General features: G+C 50.5%; 1 protein-coding gene across 1 annotated transcript in view; it reads right to left on the bottom strand.

Moving 5' to 3' along the window:
- The window catches only part of pde8b (phosphodiesterase 8B), a 436161-nt gene that overhangs the window by 354009 nt on the left and 67179 nt on the right, over positions 1 to 14973 (bottom strand).

Genomic DNA, 14973 nt, shown 5'->3' with positions numbered 1-14973 from the left:
CTCCTAATGGGCCGGAGACTTCGCACCCGCCTTAGCATGGTTTTCCCGGACATTGGCGCAAAAGTACGCCGCACACAAGAACAGCAGGGACCTGGTTATTCTCAGAATCGGTCGATTCGGCAGTTTGCGCCCGGTGACCCAGTGTTTGTTCGGAATTTTGCTGGTGGTGCCCAGTAATCTTTTGCCAAACGGGTCCTATCTCTTACCAGTGTCGTCTCCAGCGCAAGCATGGAGACCACGTTTGGTCCAGAAGACCATCCCTTCCAAAGATTCCCCACCGGAGCTCATTTCTACAGCCACAGAGACCAGACACAGTGGAAAGTATTCCTCACAATCTTCCTCTGCTGCCTCACTCAAAGCCTGCGCAGGTCATTGCAGAACCACGTGGAGATAGAGATGCCGAGATGACGGAGGCAGCGGACTCCGACTCCGAGATGGAGACACAGGACGCCTCAGAGGGGGAATCCTTGGGCCCACGGGCCGTGGATGTACAACCGTTATGCTGTTCATCACGGAAGCCCCGTTCTCCGTCTTATTACACGCCGCCCGATCCAACGCCTCGTACAAATGGTGTCCGGCCTGTGGCAAAACGGGTCCGACGCCCTCCTTCGCCAGGGTCTTCGGTGGATTCCTTGGACTTTGGGGGGAAGGGATGTTATAACCTGCCTGCTTACCACTGGCTGGGGACTAATGGCAATCCCACAATCCTTTGGAAATATGAGCTTCCTCAGTGAGGGGGGGCGGGGGGGGGGGGGGCGGAGAAATCATTAGCAGACTCCCTGCATAAATAAAGCTGGCCAGTTTGGAACCGGCTAGAGAGGAGAGGAGCAGCAAAGGAGTTGCTGCTGCTGTTGTATGTATATGTTATTGTAAATAAATGTTATTTCTTTCTATCCTTCAACCCGTGCTGGATTCTTCGTGGCCCTCACAAAAGTAGCAAAATAAGTACCTGATGGGAACTTGATTCTGTTGAGCCGCATCTCACAGAGCTGACACGGATTCCCTGTCAATTCACTGACTAATGAATGAGACCTCTGTGGTCCTGACCCCGGTGTTATCTCATAAACTCAGGTAAAGTTTAGTCATGGTTAGATGCAGACTAAAGCTCTCCTAAACCCTAACCTCAAAAGCACTTTGCTGCATCAGTTTGTGACATTTTTCCATTTTCAAACAGCATTTGTTGTGGGTTCTCTGGATAAGCTTGCCGTTTAGTGACAAATTAGCCAGTTCTCTGGTGCTGGCCCAGGACCAGACTACGTAAACCATATTTCCTGTGGGATGCTTATAGACAGCAGACAGGAGATTTTCGATCTATCAGAGCTGGATGTTAACTAAGGTCTCAGAGAGGAAAAGACAATGTTTAACCTTCTGAATAAATAAACTTTATCTTTGGAAAGGAGGAATAGGAGTTGCGTTGGAGGTAATTTTCAAATGAAGCGAAGTGCAATCTCCTTCCAAAACCTAAATACACGCAGATGGTTTGGTTTGCTCATTTAATAACCTTGAAGTCGCAAAATAGTAAAAGGTTTCTTGATAAGTTCATCGTGATGAGGAAAATACTGAAATCCTTACAAAACAGCATACAGTGCACAGTATGAAATACCTTACCAAAATGAAGTTCCCTAATTGGCCAAGGAAGACACTGTCAGCATAGTTTCTTCTGGCGCTGAATGGGTAAATTGACCACACCAGAATATCCATCTAATCATACATACGCCCTACGGGAACAAACGTATCCTGATTTTTAATTTCCTGACTTCCTGGTTTTCTTTTTAATCTATACGAGAGATGTGAGTGTTGCTGGCATTACTCATCACTGAACCCCCACTGAACTGGACTACCCATACAAATACTGTGGCCACCAGAGCCGGTCAGAGACTAGGAATGCTGCAGCAAGTAACTCACTTCCTGACTCCCAAAGCCGGTCCACCATCTACACAGCACATGTCAAGAGTGTGATGGAATACTCTCCACTTGCCTGGATAAGTGCAACTACAACAATGCTCAAGAAGCTCAACACCATCCAGGACAAAGCAGTCCACTTGATTGGCATCCCTTTCCACAAAACATTCAATCCATCCATTACCAACGAACGGTGGCAGCCTTGTGTACCGTCTACAAGATGCACTGCAGGAGCTCACCATGGTGCTTAGACAGCACCTTCCAACCCATGACCACTACCAACTAGAAGGACAACAGCAGCAGATACCTGGGAACCCCACCAGCTGGGAGTTCTCCTCCAAGTCACTCACCACCCTGACTTGGAAATATATCACCGTTCCTTCATTGCTGCTGGGTCAAAATCTTGAAACTCCCTGCCTAACAGCACAGTGGGTGCACCTACAACACATGGAATGCAGCGGTTCAAGAAGGCAGCTTAACACCACCTTCTCAAGGACAACAACAATGGACAATAAATGCTGATCGACCCAGCGATGCCCACATCCTGTGAAATTAATAACGGACATAAAAAACATACAGGCCAGGATTCTCCGACCACTCCTGGGTCGGAGAATCCCTGGGGAAAAGTGCAAATCCTGCCCGCCACCGGATGCCCTATTCTCCGGCGCCAGTGGGATTCCCGCCACGCCGGTCGGGGGCCGTTGACAGCGGTTCACCAGGTCCTGATGGGCCGAGTGGCCATCCAGTTTTGGCCAGTCACGCTGGCGTGAATTACTCACCTCACGCACGGCGGGACCTGGCAGGTGAGTATGTAGTGGTGGGCCTCGGGGAGGGGGGGAGTCAGACCCCGGGGGTGGGGGACCCATGCGCCGGGCCCCTATAGGGCTCCGCCATATTGCCCAGGGGCTGGCGCGGAGAAGAGAACCCCCCCGCACATGCGTAGAAATACCCTGGCTGGTCTGCGAATGCGCGAACTCGCGCCGTCCCTTCAGCACCAGCTGAAGCGGCGCCAACCCCTCCGGCGTCCACCTAGCCCCCAAAAGTTTGGAGAATTCCTTACTTTCGGAGGCTGTTGACACCGGAGTAGTTGGCGCCAGTTTTCCCGCCGGCGTGGGGACTTAGTCCCCAGAAGGGAGAATCCAGGCCACAGCATTTGTTACCCACATCCCAATTGCCCTTGAGAAAGTGGTGCTGAGCATGATACAACCTCCTAGAGTGGTCTTTTTTGATAATACATTTGGTTGATCCTAGCAGTTCAGGGAGCCAAGTTTCAATATGGTAATGTAAAAATTGCTTATGTTCATTTTCCAAATAAAATCACATCGGGTGAGTTTTCTTTGTCCTTATCAAGACAAGTATAAACCCAGGGCAGGATTCTCCGAAATGGAGACAGAGTTTTGTGCTGTTGTGATCGCCGTCGCGTTTCACGGCGGTGCAAAATGGGATTGGCACGACCGATTCTGGCCCCCACTAGGGGCCAGCACGGCACTGGAGCAGTTCACGCCACTCCAGCCTCACTTCCCGGCGCCAACTGGGAGCTGCGCCAACCCGCGCATGTGCAGTGGTGCTGCGCCAACCCGTGCATGCGCAGTTGGGCCGCGCCAATCCACGCCTGCCTCAACGCGCCTGCCACGAGGCAACATGGCGTGGGGGTCAGGGGCCGGCCGCGTAATAAAATAGGGCCGGGGCTGGAGAGGCCGGCCTGCCGATCGGTGGGTCCCGATCGCGGGCCAGACCCCATCGGAGGCCCCCCCAGTGAAGGAGTGCATTTCCCCTCCCCACACGCCACCCCCCAACCCTACGCGCAGAGTTCCTGCCGGCAGTGACCAGTTGTGGACGGTGCCGGCGGGGCACTGCCGTTTCCGCACGGCTGCTTGGCCCATCCGGGCCGGAGAATTGGTGGCCCGGCTGCGGACAGTGGTCCACAACCGGCGCCGCACCAGACATGCCGGCGCAAATGGTGCTGGAAGCCCGCTCCTCAGGGAATCACCTGCCGGCGTCGGACTGGAGCCCCGGGAAAAAATGGCGTGAACGTCGATGTTCCCATCCGGCATGGCATGGGAAAATCGCGTCCCCAATCTTCGGCCAATGGAGTACTTTTCACTTGTGGAAAACAACATCAACAATTTAAAACACTCCCAAAGCACAGTGAGATTAAATATAGAGTTTGGCTCCTTCGAAACTGCCACAGCTCTGGGAGTGAATTCTCACCTGTACTGGTTGAGAGGTGGAGCGTGTGAGATTGTCACCTGCCTGATGGAATCAATGTGAGCCCGGAACTTTTCTCATGGTTACTGTTCATAAGTAGAGGCTGTTTGGCTGGGAAAGTTGGAAGAGGAACGTCATTTGATAGAACCGGAGGTGACGATCCTAGTCGAGCTTGAAGAACCAGGAAGCACACTGAGATGGGATGGTTGGGGAGTTAGTGTGGGACTTGGGGTAGGAGAGGAGCACTGCAGAACAGCAGCTGGAAAGAACTTTTCTGGAAGATCATTTAAAACACTGTTTTCTCTTCTTCGCCAAATGTCTATGAGCAGGAGGAGGGCAGATTGGCTACTGCTCCCCCAATAAGTGGTAGATAGAAGGTTTTGGGTTCTTTAAGTAGAAGTGTACTGGGAAGCATTTGAAGACAGGAGAGGCCTTGATTATGATTGAGAGAAAAAAAAAACAGGAAGCAAAAGTAAATAAATAATTTTTTTAAATTTCAGTAATCACTCCATGTATATATGTTCGTTATCTACCTGTTGTAAGATCAATGCTGTATATAGTTGCCATTATAACTTCATGTATATATGTTCACTATCCACCATTGTAAGTGCAGTTGCACTATCCGACCACCAGGGGGAGTCACTCTGGGAGTACGCGAGAGTTTGTACTGGGCTTCTCCATTGGCTCCGCCCAGGACTCCTCCCCCTGGGACCGATGTATAAAGATCAGTGCCTTAGAGCCAGCCTGCAGTTCATCTGAGTTCAACGACGAATAGGCTGGCTCTGTTGTAAGCGTATTAAAGCCTCTGTTCAGATCCAACTACACGTGTTCGCTGAATTGATGGTTCCATCACCCGTATTGATTTTTTTGTCCTGAGTAGGGGGCTGGTCCCGAGGGTGGAGGATGCCGAATATTCGGCTATAGCGATTTCGGACCATGCTCCGTGGATCTGGAGATGGGGGAGGTGCGGGACCAGCGCCCGCTTTGGCGTCTGGACTTGGGGTTGTTGGCTGATGAGGAGGTGTGTAGGAGGATCCGGGGATGTATTGAGAGGTACCTCGAGGCCAATGATACTGGGGAGGTCCGGGTGGGGATGGTGTGGGAGGCTCTGAAGGCAGTGATTAGGGGGGAGCTGATTTCCATCCGAGCCCATAGGGAGAGGGGGAAGAGGAGGGAGAGGGAGAGACTGGTGGGGGAGCTGCTGAGTGTAGATAGGAGGTGTGCGGAGGCCCCGGAGGAGGGATTGTTGGGGGAACGGCGTAGCCTGCAGGCTAAGTTTGATTTACTGACCACCAGAAAGGCGGAGACACAGTGGAGGAAGGCGCAGGAAGCGGTCTATGAATATGGAGAGAAGGCGAGCAGGACGCGGCTAGGGAGATTGGTGGAGTGAAGGATAGGAATGTGGTGCGGACGTGGGTAGAGGTCAATGGGGTCTTCAGGGACTTCTACAGGGAACTGTACCGGTCGGAGCCGCCGGTGGTGGGAGGGGGGAATGGAGAGCTTTTTGAACAGGCTGCGATTTCCAAGGGTGCAGGAGGAGCAGGTGGAGGGACTGGGGGCGCCGATCGAGTTGGAGGAGCTGGTTAGAGGGATTGGCCACATGCAGTCGGGGAAGGCGCCGGGACCGGATGGGTTCCCGGTTGAATTTTATAAAAAATATGTGGACCTGTTGGCCCCCCTGCTGGTTCGGACCTTTAACGAGGCATGGGAGGGGGGAGTTTTGCCCCCGACGATGTCACGGGCGCTGATTTCCCTGATCCTGAAGCGAGATAAGGACCCCCTGCAGTGTAGATCATATAGGCCAGAGGCCTGTTGAACGTGGACACCAAGTTGCTGGCGAAGATCTTGGCCACTAGAATAGAGGACTGTGTGCCAGGGGTGATACATGAAGATCAGACGGGTTTTGTGAAGGGGAGGCAGCTGAACACTAACGTGCGAAGGCTGCTAAATGTGATACTGATGCCGGCGGCAGAAGGAGAGGCGGAGATTGTGGTGGCATTAGATGCGGAGAAGGCCTTTGATAGGGTTGAGTGGGGGTACTTGTGGGAGGTGTTAGAGAGGTTCGGGTTTGGGAGGGGTTTATTAAATGGGTGAGGTTGCTGTACGAGGCCCCGATGGCGAGTGTAGCGACAAATGGGAGGAGGTCCGAGTACTTCAGGCTCTACTGTGGGACGAGGCAGGGGTGTCCCCTGTCCCCCTTGCTTTTTGCGTTGGCAATTGAGCCTCTGGCCATGGCGCTAAGGGAGTCGGGGAGGTGGAGTGGTCTGGTGCGGGGTGGGGAGGAGCACCGAGTGTCACTTTATGCAGATGACTTGTTGCTGTATGTAGCAGACCCGGTGGGGGGAATGCCGGAGGTGATGGAGGTTCTTGCTGAGTTTGGGAGTTTCTCGGGCTATAAGTTGAACCTGGGCAAGAGCGAGCTGTTTGTTGTACACCCGGTGATCAGGAGGAGGGGATTGGTAGGCTCCCGCTAAAAAGGGCAGTGAGGAGTTTTAGGTACCTGGGGGTTCAGGTGGCTAGGAGTTTGGGGACTTTGCATAAGCTCAATTTTACTAGGTTGGTGGAGCAGATGGAGGAGGAATTTAAAAGATGGGACATGCTGCCGGTGTCGTTGGCGGGTAGAGTACAGTCCGTTAAAATGAAGGTGCTCCCGAGGTTTTTGTTTTTGTTCAAGTGCCTCCCCATTCTTATTCCGAGGGCCTTTTTTAGGAGGGTGAACAGCAGCATCACGGGATTTGTTTGCGCTCACGGGACTCCGAGGGTGAGGAGGGTCTTTTTGGAGCGGGGCAGGGGTAGAGGGAGGCTGGCGCTGCCCAACCTCTCTGGGTACTATTGGGCAGCTAATGTCTCGATGGTACGCAAGTGGGTAATGGATGGGGAGGGGGCAGCATGGAAACGGATGGAGATGGAGTCTTGTGGAGGCATGAGCCTGAAGGCACTGATAACGGCGCCGTTGCCGCTCCCTCCAACGAGGTACACTACGAGCCCGGTGGTGGCGGCTACCCTCAAGATTTGGGGGCAGTGGAGGCGACACAGGGGGGAAGTGGGGGGCTCGGTAGAGGCCCCGCTGCGGGGGAATCACCGGTTTGTCCCAGGGAACATTGATGGCGGGTTCCTGGGGTGGCACAGGGCGGGCATTAGGAAGTTGGGAGACCTGTTCATTGACGGGAGGTTTACGAGTCTGGGTGAGCTGGAGGAGAAGTTTGAGCTCCCCCCGGGAATATGTTCAGGTACCTTCAGGTCAAGGCGTTTGCCAGGCGGCAGGTGGAGGGGTTCCCTTTGCTGCCCCCGCGGGGGTTCAGGGATAGGGTGCTTTCGGGGGTGTGGGTCGGTGATTGGAAGGTGTCTGACATCTACCAGGTGATGCAGGAGGTGGAGGAGGCGTCGGTAGAGGAGCTGAAGGCTAAGTGGGAAGTGGAGCTGGGGGAGCAGATTGAGGAGGGGACATGGGCGAACGCCCTGGAGAGGGTGAACTCCTCTTCATGTGCGAGGCTTAGCCTCATCCAGTTCAAGGTACTGCACAGGGCTCATATGTCCGGGACGAGGATGAGCAGGTTTTTTGGGGGTGAGGACAGGTGCATTAGGTGTTCGGGGAGCCCGGCGAACCATGCCCATATGTTTTGGGCATGCCCGGCACTGGGGGAATTCTGGCAGGGGGTGGCGAGGACGGTGTCGAGGGTGGTAGGGTCCAGGGTCAAGCCAGGCTGGGGACTCGCGATATTTTGGGTTGGGGTGGAGCCGGGAGTGCAGGAGGCGAAAGAGGCCGGTGTTGTGGCCTTTGCGTCCCTAGGCAGCACGGTAGCATTGTGGATAGCACAATCGCTTCACAGCTCCAGGGTCCCAGGTTCGATTCGGGCTTGGGTCGCTGTCTGTGTGGAGTCTGCACATTCTCCCCGTGTGTGCGTGGGTTTCCTCCGGGTGCTCCGGTTTCCTCCCACAGTCCAAAGATGTGCAGGTTAGGTGGATTGGCCATGATAAATTGCCCTTAGTGTCCAAAATTGCCCTTAGTGTTGGGTGGGGTACTGGGTTATGGGGATAGGGTGGAGGTGTTGACCATGGGTAGGATGCTCTTTCCAAGAGCCGGTGCAGACTCGATGGGCCGAATGGCCTCCTTCTGCACTGTAAATTCTATGTAATTCTAAAAAAAAAAGTAGCCCGGCGGAGGATATTGTTGCAATGGAAAGATGCGAGACCCCCAAGTGTGGAGACTTGGATCAATGACATGGCGGGATTCATTAAGCTGGAGAAGGTCAAATTCGCCCTGAGGGGGTCGGTACAGGGGTTCTTTAGACGGTGGCAGCCTTTCCTTGACTTTCTGGCTCAACGATAGGGAACTAGGTCAGCAGCAGCGGCAACCCAGGGGGGAAGGGGGGGGGGGGGGGGGGGGGGGGGGTATTGTTTATGTTAAATTTAATTTATTTTAAATTTATTTTGTTGTTCATCGGGTTTGGGGGGGGGGGTTTGTTATATGCGTTGTTACGGGTCCGGGGGGTGTTTAGTATTGTTATTATTATTGTTTTGTTGTTATACATTTTTCAAAAATTTCAATAAAAATTATTTTTTAAAAAAAGTTACTGATCAAGTGGCGGTGGAAAATTAAGGTGTAAATCCAGTAAGTTCATAATGTTAACAGGGAGACTGAGTGAGATGTCATCTGTATGAAGCAAACACGAGAGAGGCATAAACTAACTAGCTAGTTCTGGGCATTTGCAACTGACAGTGCATCACTCAATCCCCTGTACTTGCTAATACGCACATCGATAAAGACATGTGACATCAACACTGTTTATTTTCTCCCAGCAAGGTTTGACCCAAAATATTCATCTACTATACCCAAAGTGGATGTGATGTCACTATACATGAACAATAATTATTGCCCTTTAATTCATTGGCTGGGAAGCATGTTGAAGTGTCCTGAGGATATAAGTGAGGGTATAAGTGCAATGTAAATATATAAAATGCAAGTTTTTCCTTCTTCTTACAGAACAGATGCAACAAATAGAATGTTCAATGATTAATAAAGGTACTTGAATTGTGAAGACTATATGAAAGGTAGTATAAGAGGGCGGCAGGTGGCACAGTGGTTAGCACTGTTGCCTCACAGCACATGGAACTCGGGTTCATTTCCGGCCTTTGGTGACTGTGTGGAGTTTGCACTTTCTCCGGGAGCTCCGGTTTCCTCCCACAGTCCAAAGATGTGTCAGTTAGGTGGTTTGGCCATGCTAAATTGCAGATAAAGTTGGAATACAAAGATAGGGTGGGGGAGTGGGCCTAGGCAGGGAGCTCTTTTCGAGTGTCGGTCCAGACTTGATGGGTCGAATGGCTTCCTTCTGCACTGTGGGAATTCTATGATCTAAGTGTGGAATGCCAAAAGCCTGATAGCAAAACAGAAAAGGCCAAACATACATATGAAGTGATTTAGAAGCTGAATGAGAAGTGACAAGCTAACATGCCAAGTGGACATGTTCACTTACTTGCTCTTCAAAAACAGTCCCGCCAAAACTGTAATCTGCATAACAGTCCCTGCAATGCTTTCTGTTTAGAACAAAGAACAATATAGCACAGGAACGGGCCCTTCGGCCCTCCAAACTTGTACTGGTCATGATGCCCATCTTTGCCAAAACACACTTCCTTGTGCCGTATCCCTCTATACCCATCCTATCCATGTGTTTGTCAAGATGCCTTTTGAACACCGTTAACGTATCTGCTTCCACAACCTCCCCTGGCAACGCGTTCCAGGCGCTCACCACCATCTGCGTAAAAAACCTGCCTCGCACATCTCCTCTAAACTGTGCCCCACGGACCTTAAACCTAAGCCCCCTGGTGACTGACCGCTCCACCCTGGGAAAGAGTGCCTGCCAACCACTCCATCCATGCCCCTCAAAATCTTGTAGATCTCTATCAGGTCACCCCGCAACCTCTGTCTTTCTAATGAAAACAGTCCAAGTCTGTTCAGCATCTCCATGTAGCCAGCACCCTCCAGACCAGGCAACATCCTGGTAAACCTCCTCTGCACCATCTCCAAAGCCTCCACATCCTTCTGGTAGAGTGGCGACCAGAATTGTGCCCAATATTCCAAATGCAGCCTTACCAAGGTTCTACACAACTGTAGCATGACTTGCCAGTTTTTATACTCAATGCCCCGTCCAATGAAGGCAAGCATTCCGTATGCTTTCTTGACTAACTTGTCCACTTGTGCTGCCACCTTCAAAGATTTGTGGACATGCATGCCCAGACTTCTCTGACTTTCTATATTCCTAAGTGTTTTGTCATTTATGGTATATTTCCCCTCTATGTTAGACCTGCCAAAATGCATTACCTCACATTTGTCTGGATTAAACTCCATTTGCCATTTCTATGCCCAAGTCTCCAACCTACCTATGTTCTGCTGTATCTTCTGACAATCCTCAACACTATCAGCTACTCCACCAACCTTGATGTCAACCGCGAACTTACACTTCAGACCAGCTATATTCTCCTCCCAAGTCGTTTATGTACACTGCAAACTAGAGAGTCCCAAGCACTGATCCCCGTGGAACACCACTAGTCACAACCTTCCATTCAGAGAAACACCCTTCTACTGCTGCCCTTTTCCTTCTGTGACCGAGCCAGTTCTGTATCCATCTTCCCACCTCACCTCTCATCCCATGTGACTTCATCTTTTGTACCAGTCTGCCATGAGGCACCTTGTCAAAGGCTTTACTGAAGTCCATGTAAACAACATCTACCACCCTCCTCTCATCAATCATCTTTGTCACCTCCTCAAAAACTTGATCAAGTTAATGAGGCAAGACCGCCCCTTCACAAAACCATGCTGTTTATCACTTATGAGTCCATTTGGTTCCAAATGGGTATAAATCCTGTTCTTGAGAATTCTCTCCAATAATGTACCTACTATCGATGTGAGTCTCACCGGCCTATATTTTCCAGGATTATCCCTGCTACCTTGGCACCATTTTAGCTATTCTCCAGTCCTCTGGGGCTTCACCTGTAGCCAATGACAATACAAAGATGTCAGTCAAGGCCCCAGCAATTTCTTCCCTTGCTTCCCTCAGTATGCGGGGTAAATCCCATCTGGCCCAGGAGACTTGTTTACCCTAATTTTTTTTAAAGACCCAATACCTCCTCCTTTTCGATGTTATCATCCAGACTGTCCACACACCCTATCCAAGAATCATCTTCCACAAAGTCCCTTTCTTTGGCGAACACTGATGCAAAGTACTCATTTAGTACCTCGCCCATTTCCTCTGGCTCAACACATAGATTCCCCGCACTGCCCTTAAGTAGTCCAATCCTTTCCCTGGCTACCTCTTGTTTTTTACATATGAATAAAAAACTTTGGGATTCACCTTAATCCTACTTGTCAACGTCTTATCATGACTCCTCCTAGTCCTCCTAATTTCCCGTCTTTTACCTTCCTACTTTCTTTATACTCCTTCAGGTTTCGACTGTCCTCACGCTTATAGACCGTACAAAAGTCTCCTTTTTCTCTTTAATGAGGTTCACAACATCCCTTGTTAGCCAAGGCTGCCTAAACTTCTCATACTTATCCTTCGTTCTCTCAGGAACGTGACTTTCCTGAATCCTAATCAATTGTTGCTTGAAAGACTCCCATATGTCCGATGTTGATTTACTATCCAACAGCTGCACCCAATCCAAATTCTTCAATTCCTATCTAATGTTATCGTAATTTGCCTTTCCCCAGTTTAGCACCTTAACATGAGGGTTACTCTCCACCCTATCCAAAAGTACCCGAAAACTTACAGAATTGTGGTCACTATTCCCAAAATGTTCCCCGACTGAAACCCCAACCACCTGTCCAGGCTCATTCCCCAATACCAGGTCCAGTACTGCCCCTTCCCTAGTTTGACTGTCTACATATTGCATCAAGAAGCCTTCCTGGATACACTTTACAAACTCTGCCCCATCCAAACCCCTCGCACTAAGTGAGTCCCAGTCAATATAGGGCAAATTAAAATCCCCTACCTCAACAACCCTTTTATTTTTGCACCTATCCAAACTACCTATCTGCTCCTCCACTTCTCGCTGGCAGTTGGGGGACCTGCAATAAACACACAACATTGTGACTGTCCTATTCCTGTTCCTGAGCTCTACCCAGATTACCTCATTGTATGGGCCCTCCAAGGTGTCCTCCCGCAGTATGGTTATACTATTCTCCTTAACCAGTAATGCTACTCCCTCACCCCTTTTACATCCCCCTCTGTCTCTCCTGAAGCATCTATGTCCTCCAAAGTTCAGCTGACAATCCTGCCCTTCCTTTAACCATGTTTCTGTGATAGCCACAACATCGTAATTCCAAGTACTAATAAGTGCTCTAAGTTCATCTGCCTTACCCGCACTTCTGCTGTTGATATCATATAGCAGCTGTGTGGCATTTAAGAGTAGACATACTGCACTCTATTTAACTCTGCTTTGATTTTTGAGAGGTCCAGGAAAATATTAGATAGTCCTGCTCTGCATCACTTTTCAATGCATGATTCCTCGTAAGCCAGACTGTTCTTTAAGTAAGGCAACTGTTTACTATAGAATATATGCTGTATGCATGCTTAACCAAACCAAAAGCAAAGTGGTCAACTGTTCTTTTTCTGCACCTGAGGGGAGATTACCAATGTCCCTGACTGAACGAGACTTATTACACTTTGCGACCTAACATGAGAACTTACTGAACCATTTACTGAATCATTTACTGTTCTCCAAAACACTTAACCCCAGCTGTGTCCCTGATTGTTGCTTCTATTTTTCCTAATCTTTTTTATCCATGCACAAAGGTCTCCTTTCAAGGTATGGTTGCTGAAAGCAGTTCGCATGACATCAAAAAAGACTTCAATAGTGGTTTCATTGCTTCCATCTGACTGGTCTTTATTTCCAGCACAGTGTTAGTTTGAAGCCAAGAAACTTATTAAACATGCCATTAGATGTTACCATCAAAAAACACTTTAAAGGAGGAATATTATTGGGTAGACCTTTAGAAACATAGAATTAGTACAGTGTAAAAGGAGGCTATTCAGCCCATCGAGTCTGCACCAATTCATTAACAGTACTCACTTATTGTTGGTAATATGGGGAATAAATTACATGCAGATTTCAGAGAAATAAGCTAGAATCATAGAAATGTTACAACACAGGAGAAAGTCACCAGACCCACCGTGTCTGCACCGACTGAAAATAAGCCACCCTGTCTAATCCCACTTTCCAGTATTTGGTCAGTAGTCCTGTAGGCTGCGGCACAGGAGGTGCCATACCCAGACACCAGTCTTTGAGGAAATCACTCATAATGGCCATTTAACCTGCCTTTCTGGATAACAAATCTCAAATAAATTTTCCTGCTGACCAGTAGTCCTGATTTTAACTGAGGGCTGGCGAGGAGCTGACAGGCGAGTGCCAGGTTCAATCCGATCTAGCTTTATATCATAAAGACACATCACAACACCTCACTTTCCCATTATAAGCACATTCACTCTTCCTGGTCTCTGTGAACACCAGGCCCTATTACTATTCTCTTCTCATATACTACTATTTGCACAAGCATGACCAATTCCTCCCATTAGACACTTCTTCATCTGTTGCAAACACTTCCCTTTACATCCCTCATCGCCCCATCCTCGGTCCATCTTGCTTCTTTTACACCTGTCAACACATCCGCTCTACGAACAAGCTTCAAAACTTCTCAAGAGACTCGTTGGCCTGGATTTTCCTGTGCGAGGTGGGAATGGGAAAATGGGACTAATCCTGATTCTCAGGCCCTAAACAGTCATGTCACTTGGCTGAGTCCAGAGCAGGCCTCTTTTTCTGAAAAACCTTGACCTGGGTGGTTTGAAGCAATCAGCGGTTCATCTATATACAGTTGTATCTTCTGACCACTTTAAACCTGCTCTCACCCTATCCTCCTCACTCACCACCCTCACCCGCTCACCTACCTCATTCCCCACCTCATTCTTTCGCACGGGACCTAGAGGGTGAGAATGCCACCTGTGCACTTTGTGGAGTATGAGCTCACCTGCTTGGGGCGGGGTATCTCAATTACCCAGTATTTATACAGTTGGCCAGTAAGGTACCAATCGAGCAGCAACCCGGTACAGGGTAGTGTATATATCGTTTGTGCAAATAAAACTTTGAGCTTATTTTTACTTGGTGCGGACTCCTGTGCCCTCATTAACCTCACCCATTCATCTGACTCAACCTCACTCATTATGAGCAAAACTCATGGACTGGGATTCTCCAACCCCCCGCCGGGCCGGAGAATCGGCAGGGCAGCGTGAATCCTGCCCCGCTGCCGGCTGCCAAATTCTCTGGCGCTAGTTTTTTGGTGGGGGCGGAAATCGCGTCACGCCGGTCAGGGACCGTTGGCAGCGCCCCCCCCCCCCCCCCCCCCGGCAATTTTCCGCTCTGCGATGGGCCGAACGGCCGCCCGTTTTCGGCCTGTCCCGCCGGCGTAAATTACACAAGTTTCTTACCGGCGGGACCTGGCTCTGCGGCGGCCTGCGGAGTCCTCGGGGGGGGGGGGGGGAAATCTGGCCCGGGGTGGGGGGAGGGGGTGGCATGGTGGCCTGGCCCGCGATCGGGGCCCACCGATCTGCGGGCAGTCCTGTGCCGTGGGGGCACTCTTTCCCTCTGCGCCAGCCGCTGTAAAGCTCTGCCATGCCCGGTGCGAAGAAGAAACCAACTGCGCATGCGCAGGAATCACACCAGCGGTTCTAGGAACACACTGGTGCTCCTGTGCATGAGCCAACTCATGCTGGCCGGCGGAGGCCCTTCGGCACCGGTTGGCACGGCGCCAGCCACTCCAGTGCCGGCCTAGCCCCCGAAGGTGCGGAGGATTCACTTCAGCCATTATCACAGCGG

Source organism: Scyliorhinus canicula, chromosome 8 (assembly GCF_902713615.1).
Source record: "Scyliorhinus canicula chromosome 8, sScyCan1.1, whole genome shotgun sequence".
Classification (NCBI taxonomy): domain Eukaryota; kingdom Metazoa; phylum Chordata; class Chondrichthyes; order Carcharhiniformes; family Scyliorhinidae; genus Scyliorhinus; species Scyliorhinus canicula.
The sequence above is the reverse complement of the archived record's forward strand: the minus strand, read 5'-3'. Positions and strand labels throughout refer to the sequence as shown.